The sequence below is a fragment of the Neodiprion pinetum genome, chromosome 6 (assembly GCF_021155775.2).
Source record: "Neodiprion pinetum isolate iyNeoPine1 chromosome 6, iyNeoPine1.2, whole genome shotgun sequence".
Taxonomy (NCBI): domain Eukaryota; kingdom Metazoa; phylum Arthropoda; class Insecta; order Hymenoptera; family Diprionidae; genus Neodiprion; species Neodiprion pinetum.
In genome coordinates, this window is record NC_060237.1 from 20,770,378 (window position 1) to 20,789,104 (window position 18,727).

At 34.8% G+C, this 18,727-nt stretch overlaps 1 protein-coding gene across 5 annotated transcripts in view; it reads right to left on the reverse strand.

The window, feature by feature from the left end:
* Mgat2 (alpha-1,6-mannosyl-glycoprotein 2-beta-N-acetylglucosaminyltransferase) overlaps nucleotides 1-18,727 on the reverse strand; it is a 48,558-nt gene that overhangs the window by 11,759 nt on the left and 18,072 nt on the right. For 3 of the 5 annotated variants that reach the window (XM_046633557.2, XM_046633555.2, XM_046633559.2), the window contains exon 2: nucleotides 4,356-4,404. The gene's annotated coding sequence lies outside the window, so the exon portion shown is untranslated. Of the gene's footprint in view, nucleotides 1-4,355; nucleotides 4,405-7,208; nucleotides 7,492-18,727 lie in introns of those variants that run through there. The other 2 variants (XM_046633558.2, XM_046633556.2) reach the window with 1 other exon arrangement.

The following is an 18,727-nucleotide window of genomic DNA, read 5'->3' on the forward strand; positions in this document are numbered from 1 at the left end:
CTAACAAAAAATCTAAGCCAAAATGGTTACCTCTTTCAACGTATATCTCATTATTCAGCCTCGCCTATTAATTAAGGCGGCCCTAAACTCAGTCTCAATCACTATCGGACACGCTATATAAATCAGAAAGAAAAAAAATTCTCCAATCTATCTTACGTATCGCAGGACTACGCTTTCAGGCCTTTTAACAAAACTACCTACCTTCCAGCAGTTAATTCAGTTCAGATTACATCAAACGCCTGAACACGCATCTGTTTCGAGGAACAACATACTCGTACGTTTCTACGATTATCGATATTATAAAATTTCCAGCAAGACGTACCGACACTGCACAAGTTCGAAAACAAAATAATAATATGCAACTATATTAGCCTCATATTTCCCTAGCCGAAATTACGATATATCAGAAAATTGTGTCAATCTCAAAATATCACTGACCCAATTTAAACAAGATAGGAAAGTTCCTTCACCCATGCGGACGTGTCGTCTTACAAGTCAGCTGTCATAGACACCATAACGAATGCTACAAAAGGTCAGCGTACTCTGGAACGCGGTAGCAGTTGAGTTAATGACCACCATAGCTATGTTTCACGTGATAAAAACATTCTCTAAACTCGATACTTTTAACGGCCATACATTCGCCTTTCTTTCCAAATTTTTTCATTTTTGCCTTATTAATAATACCGTCGCGACTCCCTCCCCCTTTCATTACCTAGAACTTCTTTAACCACCATAATATTACATTCAATATGTACAACGTAAATTTTACATACATAAATACATAATATGCAAAACGAATTGGAAAATTTGTCAGTTAAAACGGTTCCACGATGATTAATGAACCGCCATAACATGCAACTATAATGCAGCTCAAGTTGAACAAATTTATTATCAATTATACAAAGTTACGTAATGCTATGTGTTATACATATCGTTAAAGTTGATGCCGTGTATACGATATACATAATGCAGCAAGATTCTTCCACCGGAAACGAAAAGAACGAAAGGTAATGAGCGAACGTTAAAAGAGATTTGCAATTTTTTGCATTAAAATTGCGCGTAAAGGTTAAGGACGTTATATATTTTTCGATAAGAAGAAAGATAAAAAAGTTAAGTAAATGGAAAAAAAAGGCATAAAAACATCAAAACACGACGAAGAGTAAAAACGAAATGAATTAAAAAAAATGGTAAAAGAAAAAAAAACATATAACACATTCCTGATTAAAAAACATCATTCGTTCCTTGGAGTTTCGTTCAAATATAACAAATATTCAACAATTTTTAATCAATATAAAAAGAAAATTATGAATAACGTTTGAACGAATGAAGCAAAAGGTTCGGATTTTTTTTTCCCAACGAAATTGTAATACGAGGTCAAGTTTTTTATATCACTCACAAAACCAATCGCGTATAAATACAGCGGTTTTAAAAGAAAAGAAAGAAGAAGATTGGAATGTATTTTGTAGTGGAGACAATTGCGTAAAGTGAATATAAAACTTGTAAGAGAAAGAAATAAAAAAAAGAAAATCATTTGAAACAAATCCAAGATGGTCAGGGTTAAATGCTGATGAAATTTTCGCAGAATACACACATTTACTGTGTTTTGTTTGCGATTTCTCTTGTCAACGAGGTATTATTTATAACGATATACGACAAGTTGGCATGTGAAATGACGCGGTTAATTTTTCACCCAATAACAATATAGGCCAGGGCTTTGTTCTAGCCTTTAAACATATAATAAGCCAGTTTTCTACCGAATAGGCAAATGTCAAAATTATTATACAGATGTATAAACACGTTACGGTAATCAGCCAAGCAATGCAACCACTTCCTTTACGTTCTTGGTTTTTGCTTCCTGTTTCCGGCCAACTAGTGTCGGAATCAATGCGCGTTACGAATTATTTGATACATATAAATATAAATGTATATATATATTTTATAGATATATGAAGACAAGAGTGTAAAGAGTGTAAGGTTGAAAGAAACCGTGTGATCAATACTTTATCGATGTTAGTACAATTATGCAGCATTTTATGTGTTTCAAAGTTTGGAATTTCATCGGCATTCGTTATAGATATCCAATACCCAAGGGAAAAGACAAGGTTTGACCATGTGCCAGGAAAATCAACGGAAATATAGAATAAATAATCGCTGTTGGAACGTATATTTCTTGCCTGCGATCTATAATTAACATGTATATCATACCTTAAATACATTATACATATAGTATATATGCATTAGATAGGTATAATTTATAAACTCGAGATTAATTTGTATAAACGCAAAATATATCGACAGTCGTATGTGTAATAATCTATAATTACTTCGTCGAGACTTATTTGCATCGTAGATTTATTTTCCTCCGCCTCAATTTAATACTGCATCAGTTAACAGATTGCATTCGATATGTTTTTCACGTACGATTAAAGTATCAACGCGGTGCTGTGTAATACGGTAATATTTTTTGACCTCAGGAAAAAAAGAAAATCGCAATAGATCGCACGCTAGTATCATTTTCTTCTTTTTTTTAAATTCTATTTTCGTACAAGAATGTTAAAATATACGTGAAAATTACGTTCACTTTACTCTCGAAAGACAGATTGAATTAAAGAAAACTAAACAGAGAATTTGAGAAGAAAAACACTGTCTGCTGTATCAGACTTCAAAAGTCGATTGACCACGTGTATGAAATAGAAAGGTCAGAATGTAGAATTCCAGAGTGAAGAATCGTTAGAATTCGTCTCGATAATATAGAACCGTATGCATATTATTCTAGATTATACGATTTTATGTTTCGACCCTTGTATATTTTGTCTTTCGATATTTCGATTTTCCGTTTTTTTTCAATTTTCTATATACCTGGATTTTATTCATTTTGAGAACTCTACGGATTAGATTTTCGTATCTTTAAAAAATCGATACGTTAGTTTTTCTATCGATCGTTTATTATATTTTTTTTCTTTTTTTTTTCTTACCTTGACCCGATTAACAATCCATCATCGGAAACAATTCTAAAAAGCTTTATTACAATATAAAACCACATGGAAATATGATAGATTCCTTTTATAAATTTCGACGATCGCCGTAATATTGTATAAAGGTTTAATTTGTCCGTAAATTTTTTTTTATCGTTCGAAATTCTGTGTAAAACGTATTATAATGTATTATAATCAAAGACGATCGAAATTTATTTTCTCGTACTCAAATAATCAAAGTGCTAACTGCAGATAATATTTGTTCTACACAGATAATAAACTGCACGAGTTAAACAAAGCGAATAAGACGTAAGAATAAAACCCCGATCGCACTTGACTGACGGGAATCGTGAATTGGGCAAATAATGAGCTTAAAAGTAAACGTAAGCTTCGTACATTGGCACAGCAGTGGTAAGCTTATACCTCCTCAACCCGAGGTCGTAGAATAAGGAGAAGCAGGAGGAAGAGGAAGAAGAGGAGGAGAAGGAAGGAGCAGGTGTATATATATATATGTATACATTTTTTTATTTTATTTATGATTTTATTTATTTTTAAATATGGTGTAGAGTGTACGCAAAAATCATCTTTCATTAAGTTTAAGGTTTTTTGAAAAATACAAAACATCTAAAACTCGGCGAAAGATGATTTTTGTGTACACTCTACGCCATGCTTAATAATAAGTAAAATCGTCGATGGTGAAGATCAAACATAGATCGGTTTGGGGTGGAATGCCTCATATGTATATATACAATATACGTATACACGATACACATATAGGTATAATAACGCGTTATCGATTTTCAATTTAACCCCGAACTAGCACAGCTGCCAGCTGAATGCCTCTCTTCCTCCTGTTCAATTAATATTATATATATCTTACACCTCACGAAAAAAGTCAAACGTACTTTTTCTTCGTAATAATTCTTACGAAATCAAACGGCATTGGTCAATGCAACGATGTATGCAAAGATAAACTAGGATCTAAGGATTCGAACGGAGAAATATAAACCTCTTAAAAATCTTTAGCAATATTATTTACGCAAATTAAATAGCCTACGTGAGTTTAAGAGCTTTCCTATACCGTGTGATTAGAATAAATTCGTAAAAATTCGAATAATATAAGCTGACTGTAAGATATCAACAATCTGAGAAGCGGTATTATAATTAAAACGTTCGAAGCGCTTAAATTCTGGTATTTTTGATAGGACTCTAAAGCTTTCAGGCTTGTTTTGATCACCATAAATATTTCGAGAGACATACATATGTTGAAAAGTATTTTATACAAATAATTAGCTCTTGTAGAGCGGATATGACAGACGATTTTTCTCAAGTATATTATATACGATAGGACAGATTTTTCCGTCATCAATTTAAACTCACCTTGACGAGAATAACGAAAATGGATGACCCTCCTCCATTCTTAAGGAATCTGTAACATAAAAAAAGGAGAAAAAAATCATTTTTTGCCTTAGATCGATCCCTTGCAACGATCAGTAAGCACGCGGATTCATTCTCATACACAGTGATTTATCTTACCGCAAGATAAATTCCTGAATAATAGATTACGAATTTTTTCATAGATTAATTATCCTCGGTATTACAAAATCATCAACGCTATTCGACATAAAATCTGTCATTTATCCACTCAGCTGTGAATTCTCCGATTAAATAAACATCAAGGTGAAAACCAGTTTCATATGTACTTTAGAGCCTGCATTAACTTTTGAACTTTATCGACTTTGAAATAAAAAAGTTTCCTGTTCATTTTTTTTAAATTAATCTCTTCTACTTCTTATTTATTTTTCATTACGCACCACCCATTTTAAACCGCACTTGGAAAATCGTTATATAATAATTTACGTAAAAAAAAAAGGAAGAAGAAAAAATGATCATCGCGGACTTGTTCCTTATTTCATTCCTGATAAACACTGCAATCTGACTCATTCCGACACTTCTGGTTCTATAAACTGAGCATTTTTCCATCCATTATACAAATGCCCTCCCTCCCGTTTTTCACCTCGAGAATAATTACGAAGTAAGATCAAGTGTCAGAGACGACTTGTTACATCGGAATGTTATACCTATTTGAAGCGAAATACCGATTTGTCTTAGAGTTCGTCAATTACCGAACAAATTAATTAGACTTGCCTTCCCTCATAATGACTCTCAGAATTACTATATTTGTTTCCATTGATTACACAAATTCTCTACAAACGGCTACCGTGCATCAATAAATACCGTGACTAATTCAAATTAAACATTTATCATTTGTCGAGTATTTCGTCAGGCTGTGTATATATTATACCAATTTCAGCATTGTGTACAAAATGTTTACTCAAACTACAGCGACGATAACAAACAGATGTAATAATTTACCAGGCTGCACGATTGCGGGAAAAAATTAAAAATTGACAACCGTGCAAACACGAGTTATTACCGATAGCTAGTTGTTGCCTTTATCTATTTATTTTTTCTTCTTTTCTTTTCTTGACCCTTGTTTTACTTTTTTCCCCGACATGTGAAACGTTTTTACCCGATTGTTACGATTTTATTTTTCGACTTATTCGCACGTCGTGCTCTTTGTAAAACAGGTTTGACATTTCTTTGCACGGTCATTTGTAATGAATGTCTTATTCAATCGTATCAGCGTGAATGAAACACGTATAATATAAACTCGAACAAAAACTGATACGAAACTGAAATATAATACATCATAGGTGCACGTATTGCAAGAAAGAAAAAAGAAAAAATATTGTTTAATTACCGAAGCAAATTTGTAAATATTTCCGGCGAACATTTTATTATTACCATTTTTCTTTACTTTTCGTTGAATTGTCAAACTTTGCCAGTATATTATGTACATATGTATACGTAGCTCTTTCTACCAAAGAATAATTCAGCAATCCAGAAGTACAAGCGCAGAAAAAAAACCATGTATGTGTCTTTTGGAATAGTCCAAAGATGAACCCAACTCATGATTTATATTTCTGAATACAGAATCAAGGTGAAGTTTATTACTGTCCCTATCAGTACTGTTGAAATCTGCAGCGCGTATAAACGTATAATAATATAGCAAAAAACTGTTATCAACGTATCTTTCAACTATTGATTTAAATTGTAAGACGTTTTTTTTATCGCCGACATCTAGACGACGAGAATTTATTAGGTATACCTTAACGTGCCAAAGTCGTAGAATGTATCACAGTTCTTTCATCCATTGCAAGTATTATAAAACTAAGTATAATAATAAAAAAAAAAAAAAAAAAATGGAACGCGATAAACCAGCATCGTACGCGACAATAGCTCTTCGAAATTCTTTTCACTCCTCCGATAATTAATCGTTGAATACATATTTACCAATTTAAAGAAAACTGTAAAACGAGCGACAGTTTTGCTTCAATTTACGAAAAGTTTGCAGAAGAAAAATCTTTGTTACATACAAAGTTTGAAAATATACAGGTGAGATACAACAAAGAACTGCTGGCCACACTAAATACATAGGTATATACCTAAGTCAAAATTTATTGTATATACAAAGACATTTTTTCATCGTATGTGATCGTATCTGGAACGTTGAAAAAAAAAAACAATTTATATGGTGTAGATATTTTTTCAAAATTTCATCGCCTACCGAACGTTTTACAATTTGTGTAAGCAGCAATAAAAAAAAATACAAGTCAACGATGGAATTTGTATGAGAAATTTGTACGTTGACGTAATGAGAAAAATAAATGCAATTGAAAGTTAACAATATATTACAATTAGGTGTCAGAAATCAGAGTCTGTAAATTGTATAATAACCGTCTTGTGTTTCGAATACCTGTTACGATCTCCGATTAACCGTTAAGTAAATTAGCCGATCGCACGCGATGTAAAAGTAAACAAAAAGAAGAAGCAAATCAGCCCTAATAATCTATACACACACTGTAACATTGATTCAAGAATGTATAAGATAAAGGAAAAAAAAAAATGTATTTTACCGTTGCACCGTACCTATGATACAATATTTATACATATAGGTGTATAATAAATTTGTATTACATGTAACTTCTCAGCTTTAGACCTTGAACGTTACAAACGTTGAATAAATTTGGATAAAAAGAAGCAAATAAAAAAAAATAAAAATAAAAATAATATAAAAAATTGGCAATATTAATAACATCTTCAACTTTTAATCAGCAGAGATGGGATAAATAAAAAAAAAACGAAAATATTTCAGATAGGCATCCTCACCTCTGCCACAAGTGTTCCGTCAAATCACTCGTTTTCAAATAATTATTGCAACATCCATTTAATCCATGATGTGCAGCAGCATAAATAATATCGATTTAAAAATATCACCTCCATACACGTATATAAAGAATAATTAATCAATGTAATAATCAAACGTGTTAAGGAAAAAATAATGACGGAAAGATGAGTTTAAATTTAAATTGAAAAAGTAAGCTCAAAGTAAGCTCTGATAGACGATCGCCTCGCGGCTGCGTCCGTCCGATTGCCTCGGCAGACAGAAATGAACTGAATGGCTGACACTGACACTGACACTGACAGACTCAGAGCTTACGACTACAAATGCCATCTCTCCACCTTCTACATTTTACACCTACTATCGGACCTCCTTACTCGGGTTCTACGGCTGTTCCGTGGATCAGTTGCTCAGCAGTTGATAAAGTTGAACAGTACGGAATAGTAAATAATTGGGAGTATTTTTCAATATTAATCGAATCACTTGTTTACTGTGCAGTGATGTGACCGTAGTAAAATTGGATTACTTACGAAAAAGGTGTTGTTTCAGCCGTCGTATCTTATCATTAATCAAAGAACAAGAATTCAACCGATGCGCAAAATAAAAATAAACAGTTATTTAAAAGCGATATTTTCACGCGATTAAACTAATAATTCATATTTCCCGCGCGTGTTGCTAACTAAAGATTATGAAAAATAATATTGTTCTTGAAACGTCACCTTTTTCAAATCGAAGTTTTTAACGAAGTACGTAAATAACGTACAATAAACGATGCGACAGTTGAAAAACAGTTTTCTTTTTTTTACCAAAAAACCCTTCGATGTACGAATATACGGAATTGAAGAAGAAGCTAACGAATGAAACGGAATTGAGAATTATTACACAATTTACAAGTTTGAATGATGAAAGAATAAAAATTAAAATCAATGATACATTTTCCTATTTTTTTTTTTTCCTTCATACCAATCTTTTCAATCAGATAAAGCATTTCTTCCTTGTCTGGGTAATTTATTTTCCTTTACTCTAATTTCCACCTCAGATAATAATATATATAATATACCCGGCGGTATTTCTCTACTAATCAGCAGTTGCGATGTAAATACATAAGTAATGTATAATACCTCAGTAGCCTTATTCACATGAACTGAGAAAGGAAAAGGATTTCCGTTGCCGCAAAATGATTCACCGCCGTTACATGTACATTGTACATTCGGCTTTGCACCTCAAATCAGCAGACCATGTTTCTCACCTCCCTCGAATTTGATCATTTTTTAGTACGATGTTGTTACCGACCAAAAACGGTTTCGGATTTCTTCTCAGGTTTTTTTTTAACCACGACTGAATAATTAAAAGAAACGAAAAACTAATTCTGAACCTGCCGTATTCAAAAATCTGAAAAAAATTCACACTACTTCTATGATTCGAAATATGATTTTTAAACACCACGTGATGACGAGTTCTCAATATATAATATTACTTTCGTGACTTTCTAATTTTTCTACGTGAGAATTGGAGTTTTTATTTGTTTGATCGGTCATAACTTTCTCAAATATTGATGTCAATTTATTTGAAATTTAGGAAAAGGCCAGAACGCCCGAGTACAGTTAATGCCAGTTAAATTTTTTTCTAGAAAAGTTGCAGAAGAATATAGTAAATATTGTGATTCCATAATCTTGTGGTGCTTGAAAATTATGTTTTAAATCGTAGAATCGGTGCGAGTTTCTTTAGATTTTTAAAAATGTCGTTTTCGGAATTGGTTTTTCTCACATTTCACTGGTGATTGAAAAAATCTGAAGAAAAAATTCCGAGATCTTTTTGTGTCGGTAAAAACATCATAATAAAAAATGATCAAAATCGAAGGAGGTGAGGGACATGGGCTGTTGATTTGACGTGGAATGCCCCACATTATATATGCAGCACATATATATTACACATGTATATACATTTTTGGGCGATACATATTCAAATACATACAGGATATTACCTATATATTTACATACGTATACATATTTTCCACGATTAGTTATATCTAACTTGCTTATTTTTGCTACTGATTTTCTCCCCTCATTCTAAATCGGACGTTTTTTTGCATATTCAAAAAAAAAAAAAAACTCATCACAGATGGACACCATTTCTCTCTTTCTCTCTTTATCTCTCCTTCTCCCTTTCGTTATCTGCAAAGACAAGAAATTTACGATTGATTCTGAGTCCCGACGGGTATGAAGCGCACCATTAATATCACGCGGCAAAAAAGTCACGGAGCTTATTACATGATCTGCAAAGATCTCGTAGAGATTATGCGGTATATATATGTCCGTTGATTTTAAAGGAATTTTCGCGATCTCGATAAAGGTTCTCTTCGTCTTCTGCCCGATAAATTCCGGCGAAGATGAAGACGAAATTAAGTAACTATAAGAGAAAGACAGAAAAAACAAAAGGAAGGAAATTTCACCAAGATGAAATCGCGAGTGCGTGTCAAATGCAAAAATTAAAAATTCAAATTAGAAAAGTACATCAGCTAGTTGAATTCTGTACGGTGATTCGACTGCCTTAATTCAAGGTTTCATTAGGAGGAACGATATTTTTTTTCATCAGTTTTGCTACGATTAAAAATGAAGGAAATCGAACCCGAAATTATTAAAAATAGATGGGATTGAAGTTGGTAACGTTACTTTATCGATACAAGATTAAGAAAATCGTTAAAACATGTTCATATTTTGAAAAGCCAACTCCTCGAAAGTCGTTCCGAAATTGTACGATTTATTCCATGATGTTTCGTTAGGTTAACGTTACTGTGCACAACTTAAACATGATCGATATAGATGGGTGAGATAACCGTTGCGCGGTTTTGAACCGAAAAGAACAAATCTAATTCCAAAGTTATGATTGACGGGGTCGAATTCCCCGGGTGTTACACACTTCGATCTCTTTGAAACTTTTACGGTGATATTATTATTTAGGCCTACTCAAAGGCGCGCTTGTATGTTGGAACGTTGAAGAAACTTTCAAGCTGCCTGTGGGTATGTATATACCTATGTATAGGCAAGAATTTATATCAACGGCGGGAAAAAAAGCTGTGGTTGAAGAAAAAAAGTTGAGTACTTGCAGCTCGGGAAAATTGGTCGAGTAAATTACAGTCGACGTCGTGGTTTCTTTATCAGTTCTACGTAATTTCACCGAAATTTTATCCTGTTTATACAAGAAATTCTCTAACGAATGCAACGCATTGTAAAGCAGAAAACCCAGGGAATTTGAAGAATAATTTGAAACCCGCTAAGAATAATAACGAATTTTATTTTATATTTTCAGAATGTTACGTATTTTGTTAAACTTCCTAGGATCCTTTAGAAAATGACTTGTCGGAAAAACAAACGAATGTTGAAGTTAGTAATGTTGACGCAACGAAACATAAAAAAAAAGATGACAAATCCACAAATTTAGTAGCGTTTTATTAATCAATATTATAATTAATAATTCACCCGAATTAATGACAATTGACTGAATTATTAAAAATAAATTGAGAAATAATGAGAATCAACTAAGAAATAAGTAAAATATGGCAAATTAAGTCAAGTTGATTTGAATTAGTTTACATTAGATTCTTGCTGGAATTATCTACTTAAAGAGAAAAAAAAAACGTTGAATCGAAGTGAAATAAAATTAAATTGAATTAAAAACAAAAAATCAGAATTAACAGAAAATAGAGAAGAATGAATTGGAATTTGTTTTTTTTTTCGCAACTCACTCGGATTAAAGTGAATCGTCGAGAAAAAAAAAATTGCAATTCATGAAATAACACGAATTAATTCAACTTAATTCAAGTCAAAAAATTATTACATCGCTAAAATCTCAAGTTATTTCCCCCTCGTCGGTAATTCACACTGTATACCGGGACAATATCTTGAAACTTGAAAATGAATTGCGCACGCGTGAGTTTTATCGGCTGTTCGGGCAGGCTGGCCATCCCGAGTTTTCAGCTGTTAAACCGTTTCTAGCGGCGATGCAGTTGATACGAATTTTCTAGGTTAGAATCTCAAATAATTGAGCTAGTGACTCGATAAGGTTTGGGAAGCATTTGTCATCGGGTCGGAAAGTCGATTCTTCGAAGAACGGTCGGAATTTAATGCTTATGCTCTTTGAAAATTCAAACGTAGACATTTTGCGTAGGTTGGCCCGCCTGCGTCGCAGTCAAGAATATCGCTGCGTGAAGATTTCGCCGACCAATGAAATTGAATTGTTTTGCACATGCGCGGTTCATTTTCAAGTTTCAAGAGATTGTCCCGGTATACGTATAACGTATTTCTCCGCATGTAGGCGGCGAGGGTCAAGACTACCGTTGGAGCGCGAAAACGTGATCACTCACTCAACTCATCGTGGCTAGGCACGTACGTAAAGTACATACTTTTGTATGTACGATCTTTTATCTCTTGAGCGTACTTAACTATGCCCACCGGGCGTAACGAATCGCTGCTTTTCAAACGTTGCGCCGCTCTGAATGCCAACTTCAGGCAACACTTAGCACTTGGAGAATATTGGAATGAGATACGCGCGCAACGAAAGCTTATTTACATCGAGCTTGCAAGCCGGGTGTTCGCGCCAACTCGGTAAAGCATTGCGCGTAGTCTCAAATATTCCAATATATGTCATCGTCTGACGAAGAACAACAGAGTTCAAGCATTTTGAACGTTCTAACGATTATAAGAACCGTTTCTCAGCTTGCATGTAACTGTTCCAATTTGGCGCAAATTAAATTTAAAGTCGGTAGCTTCTAAAACCGTTTCTTCTCTTTTTCTAAATTCTCATCCAGACGTTGTTTGGCGTTCTGCATTCTTCCTTACAAATCAACTCTTGCGAGTATTCGACAGTGCAGATGGTTACGTAAGCTGAGGTCACGTTATTTTCACCTTCACCTTGGAGTCCATCGTGATTCACTGTTTCATTCAACGTCTCGTTAAACGAACCGGTTGAAATCCTCGATTCAGTTTTGACGATCGACGAAATACAGGTTTGAAAATTGATCAATTCTACCAACAATATAGCATTATTTGAAAAAGAGCTTATAAAATTTTCATTTATACCGTACGTATGATGCCTAAATCTTACGAAAGTACGAATTCATGCCTTTTCCGAATAGTCAATTTCTCTCTTTTTAACTCGAGGATCTTTCACTCGATGATACAATCGAATGATCTATGGTCAATAGCCTCACACCTCATGATATAACCGACAACGCGAAGTGAATATCACGTTGAAAATGAAAAGGGCATATTATTTTCGTAATAAATTCCCAGAAAAAATCCCCATTGAATGACTAATTAGTCCACGCAACTCGGAGTACATGCTAATGAATACAATCGATTCGTACATGACATACGAATCGGCCACGAATCCCGAACCATAAACGTATGTCATTGTTTGTCCGAAGCCCGCATAAATGAATTTTGTTTTTTGCTTCTCGATTCCACCTCAGTCATGTATTTTATTATACACATACACACGCACACGTATATTTCTTTCTTCTTATTACTCAACTCGACAAAATTTCCGAATCGCGTGTTCCAGGTAAAAAAAATGTTCACTTTGACATCGAATTTGATGAAATGACGTTGTATTTATGCAAGAAATATGAATAAACAAGTAAATGAATAAACAATGCGGAAGTGTGAGAAATGGCGCGGGTTCAGAAATCTGTAATTGACCATCGATGCTGATTGGTGGATAGTTTTTCCGCGTTTCTCATCGTCGCGTGCGTTCCGTACGATGATTTCCTCGATCTTGATATACGAGAGTGGTCGACAAATGTTCTTCTTTATGTAAATATTCGCAGCGATCTAGTTGCGTAGGTACATGATAAAAAGGCATTGTCGTTACACGTGCAAAGAAAATACTCTTGTCAAATAATAAATGAATTACACGTTAATTGGGGTAACAAACAACTAGAAACAATCGTTCACTTTCCCCTACATACATGACAGTGTAATTGATTAATACATTATACGGTGAAAAAACGGAAAGTTCGTCATTATCCATGCTATGCGGAAAAATCGTATGCAATCGTATTACGTCACTCGTGGCGTGTAAAGGAGAATTTATCGAGCTACTTCTTTGATTTTCAATTAAATTTCGATTCGGACAAAAATAACTTGACGAAATTTTTCCGACGTTATGTAAAAGTGTGGCGGCCTCGTGAAGCAAGGAAATATCCTTGACATGAATTGGAATAGAAACTTTTTCGTGTAAAAAATAATATTTTATTTTGATAAATACTATTTTTACAACGAACATTTCCATGCGTCAGATTTTGATCCTTAAAAAATAGTATTTACCCATTGTGGAAGCTGGGAGTTTATCCTATGTACCCATTTATCGAAAAGGTGAAAAACCACGTTTTGCGATGTTGAATACCTCGAAGATAGCGCGATTAAAAATTTTCTACGACACACCTCCACACAGAGTTCCGTCCGTTGTACAGAACAATTATTATCTTCCTCCGATCGTCAGAATTGAATTGCTTACTTTTAAGTGGCGAATGCAAAATCTCGGTGCGGCACCGCTCAAAAAAATCCCACGGCGATTCCCTTTCACGAAGTTTAATATTATGTTAACAACTGTGATTTCATGAAGTGAGAGATCGAAAAAAAAACGTTTTTTACGTATATTTATATACGAGAATAGTTTCGCATCTCTTTTTCGGTGCCTGCCCCAGTTCGCCGCTCGACAGTCTCTGCAAAGTCGTTGAACTCGTTAATCAGCGAATGATTAAAGATTCTCCGTTATACTCGCACGCCTATACGGTACATTATTTTTACCACGTGTTAAAAAATCACTGACGATGTTAAAATTATTACAATTATTTGCACCGTTATAGTTTGAATACAGTCATTTTGTAGACATATCTGCGTGTATATACTGTATGTGTGTAAATCGAAAAATCGGAAGAATTCAGTGTGATAAAAAAATAAAAACCAGACCAAAGTTCTTGAGGTTAGGGTAACGATGAATTTTCAATGAAAAATCGTTATTTCGAAACTCGGAGTATGATTGTCTGAAATTCAGTAAAAACTGTAATAAATTAAACACCCGTACTTCAATATTTTGACGAACTCGACTTTTTCAACGTATTTCTCGAGTTGGAAAATAAGCGATAATTTTGCTCGTATTACGAATTGAATGTGGTGAAAAATTGTGGAAACTGCAGAATTTTTCAAGAGACAGAAAGAGAGAGAAAAACAACGATTATATACATTTAGACGTTCTTAAATTAAAACTTCGTCGTTCCAGGGTTTAGAGAAACGACGTCGATAACGCGCGTCAAGTAAACAGATACTTATTTGCGAATTCGCGGACGATTAGATTTGAATTTGCACGTCGCTTCGAGGCCCCTTGTGGCAGACATGGCTCCGATATGTCATATACATCACAGCCATTAGTCGAATAATCGATAGAGCGAGGCGCGTGATGTAAATGCCGCCAGGAACGGAAATCAGTACAATTTACTTACGTATTGTACACAAACGTTACGACGTTATTATACAGTAGTAAAATTATTTGAATATGAAAAGATGAAAACCAAACGATTTTTCAGTCAATTTTCTTCCTATTTTTTTTTTATTATTATAATTTTTATTGTTTGAGCTTTTAGTTTGAAAAACTTACGAAGGTACGAATTGCCGTACAACGATCTTTTTCTTTATTTTCAAATGTTTAAACACCGACGAATATGGATGTTTAAAAAGTTCAAGATTAAGAAAAATATAACTTTTCGTAAAACCACATCTTTGGCTGTTTTACGAATCGAGAATTAAGATTCACAGGACTATCTCCTTTTCGTTGAAACTACGACATGCTATTTTTTAAATATTAAAAAAAAAACCCAAAAACAAACTACGGAATATTTTCCGTTGGCTAATTGTAATGAGCTGAAACGCCGCATATGTAAAAACATAGATAAAACCCATCATTCTTTTCGAGCAATATTTCACTCATCATTTATCAGCCAATGCATGTATTTATGTAATCTGCCTATAAAAATGCCACGCTGCAGAGTGACTTGAACATTTGGAACCGAAGCACCGAGGAGAAGCAAAGCTTGTACAACGACACGCGTGTAAGCATGATTGATTCGACAAGCGTTATACGTCATGAAATACAAAAATGGCACGATGAAAAGAGGCGATAAATTGGGACATCAACGCGTTTCGGCAATAAATTAACGACGCACGGAATATTTCACCGTTCACGACTTTCGCCCGCAACGAATGTAACACAACTATAAGTGAACAAATTCGATCATCACGCTGACAATATTTTTTTTAACATTATAATTGATCCGCACTAAATGGTAAGAAAATTTATCAAAATTTTAATTGCCTATCTTTTGTTTCCCCTAAAAAAAAAAAAAAAAACAGTAACTGGATGTATATTCAAGATTTTTAACGGAACCGCGGATTATTTGAATCAAAGAGATTAATGAAGGAGAATGACATTTTCCAAAGATGATTTGTAATTTTTTTCGAAAATAGTTACTTTCAGAATGGACAAGAAAATAGATTTTTGTCGGTTAAAATATGCCATATCTCAATCATTTTCAAACCTTTTCTCAGATCGTCGATCATGCTCGTATTCATTTGCATTACGTCCATTGTACACGGTAGGTTGTGTTGTTTCAATTCTTATACCGCACAATCATTGTCGCCGTTAACATTGCTCGAGATATTTTCAAAAGGTTTATTCTGCTTCCCTAACTTTCGATTCATTCTCAGAGCCATTCACCGTTAAACCGGCTTATCGACGATTCGGCATGAATTGGCCCTACCCGCGATACAAAGTCGCGGGAAAGCAATTGACGCTGAAGCAGTCTCGGAATGAAGTTGTGTACCTACTATAGCCGAGTCCTCGAGGCGATCAATGAAGCGGATGGTGGCGAATAGGCTTCACGGACGAGAAAGAGGAGCGAGGAAAAAGACGGGGAAAAGGCAGTCAAGGTGAGGAGCCGGGCACGAGATGCCTGGTACAAGTGGTTTTTCCTATAGGCGGACATCGAGTACATATATATAACGAATATTAGCCCAGTGGTCGTTTTATTCAGGTCAGCTGAGTTGGCTAGGGGATGAAACAATGCAGATTGCACAATGACACGTCGTGTTTTCCCCCCGCCCTCCTTCACTCTCCCCCTTATCGCCCTTTCCTCGCTTCCCATCGCCGTGCTTCTTCACTTCCTATATTCTCAACTTTCCGACGTTGTTAAACAGGGTGTCTAGCGTCAATCGCGCATCGAATTCCCTGAAATTTCCCGGTTTTACAGACGAGAATTAGACATTTTTCCAGGATTCATTTCAACCTAACTTTACTAACAAACCCTCTTTTTTCACGCATCGGATGTCTCCATCGTGAGTTGCGACAGTCTAATTTTTATTTCAGTTCAATTTTGCTTAAACTCAATTACCGATTATATCGATAAACAAAAAAGGTTTTAAGAAACTAACGAAAGATTACAATCAACCATTCTTCCGAAACATAAAGGTAGAAACATTAATCTGAGGGTATTAACTATTTCTAGTACTTTTTTTTAAATATTTTTCATAAATTTTGCAAAGTCGTCAGCATTAATTTATCAATTCTTAAAATTTCTCCACAATCCATATTTTTTTCATCATTTGTACCCTTTTCGCACTAACCCCAACAATTGTCTCACGGAGATTAATTTTCTACGTTTTAACAAATCGTCCAGTAACGAGGAAGAAAATACAAAAATTCCAGGACAAATTCTCGAATCCCCCGTCATTTCCTGGTTTTTCTAGTCGCATGCAAATTCCCTGACAATTCTCGGTTTTCCAGATTTTCTTCACAGCTATGGTAACAGTATAATCTGCATACGGATTATCGTATAACCCAGGCGAATGGAGGCGGGAGTAAAAAATTTGTTACACCGATAATTTGTAGACTTCAAGTCACAATTCCTTCTTGGATAAATAAAAATTCCCGTAGTGTTTCTTGATTGACTCGAGCTTTCTCCAATATCATTCGCATAGTAACCACACGATGACACAAACTTGCTAGAACATCGCGTTCCGAATGGAGAAGATAAACGTACATACGCAAATTTACCAAAGAAACTTGATACCCACGAACAATAGCGCGAATCTTATTGTTTGAATTTCGTGACTCGTCGAATTTTTACGGATAATGTACAAAAGAGCATATTTGTATATTACACGAACAGTAAAAAGGCACTAACAATGAGAGGAACGTCAAAGGATCATGAAAAGTACAAAAGGTTGAGGATAAAAAAAATTTACAATAGCTAGGTGTGAAATTTTGTAAAGTATCGACAATATCGTCGCTCGTTTCCCAGCTTGATTGCAAAAAAAAAAAAAAAAATTAATGAAAGAAGAAAATGAATCGATACCACTAAATCCTCGGCACGTTGTCATGTCTTCATCCCCTTGCAGCGTTGTTAAAATTTGTGTGATTATAATCCAACCTGACATAATATATTAACTGATGGTTATAAGAAACCGCTTTGGCACTATACGCATACCTTATATGTACACGCATGCAAACGTACACGGCAACATTTGCATTATAGGCGAATGCTTGTTTTCACTCCTCTCGCATGCGATATCGCGTGCATGACGGAATTACCTCAGCTCGGAGAAGGCGTTCGTATATTTTTTTTTTTCGCCGCGATTACAAGTATGTACTATAATAATATCACAAAGATTGCCGAAAAATGTGTCCTTTGTCGTGTAAAATTTTATAGATCGGCAAAACGATTCTCGACAACGTTTCACGGGAGTGCCGACGATATTGTTAGAAAAGAAATAAAGAATAAAAATTACACGAAATTATTATCCGATTGTGAGCACTGCGGGTACTTAAAAACTGACCTTCAAATAGCACCCGAAGCTTTATGAAACAACTGCAGAAATAAAGCTCTATTGAAATATCCAAGGTAACGATTATGAAGTATAAATTGTTTTTGGAATATATAAAATTGTGACTGAACCATAAATTAGCAGAATACCAACGTCCAGGATCCACAAAAAGCATATGAAATGAAAAGCTCGTGGATGGTTTTCTGACGTCGGTACAAAGTCCGTTATAAATTATTCCCATCGATCAATAAGACGGTCGAATAATAACTGGACTTTTCCTTCCATGGTAAAATAACCAAGGGTATCTATGAGATGTATCGAACGTCGCAAACACGCGTAGATACACGCATTCGTCATCCACGTACCCGCAGGATATACTTTTCACCGTTTGACGGACCGAGGCCGTTGCATCAGCATCGCCACAACGGAACGTAACGAAATGGATGCGGCAGTAAAAATGATCCCGTTTCTTCAGCGCGTTTCTCCAGACCGTTCCAGCACCTGCAGCAACACGATTCCGCAGTTGGTAACCGGCAGTGTTAAAACGCTGTTCTGTATTCGACTTCCGTTCCGACAACCCGCAGCTGCACAACTACTCGACGTTTCAGATGGGATAAACAATGTCCAGT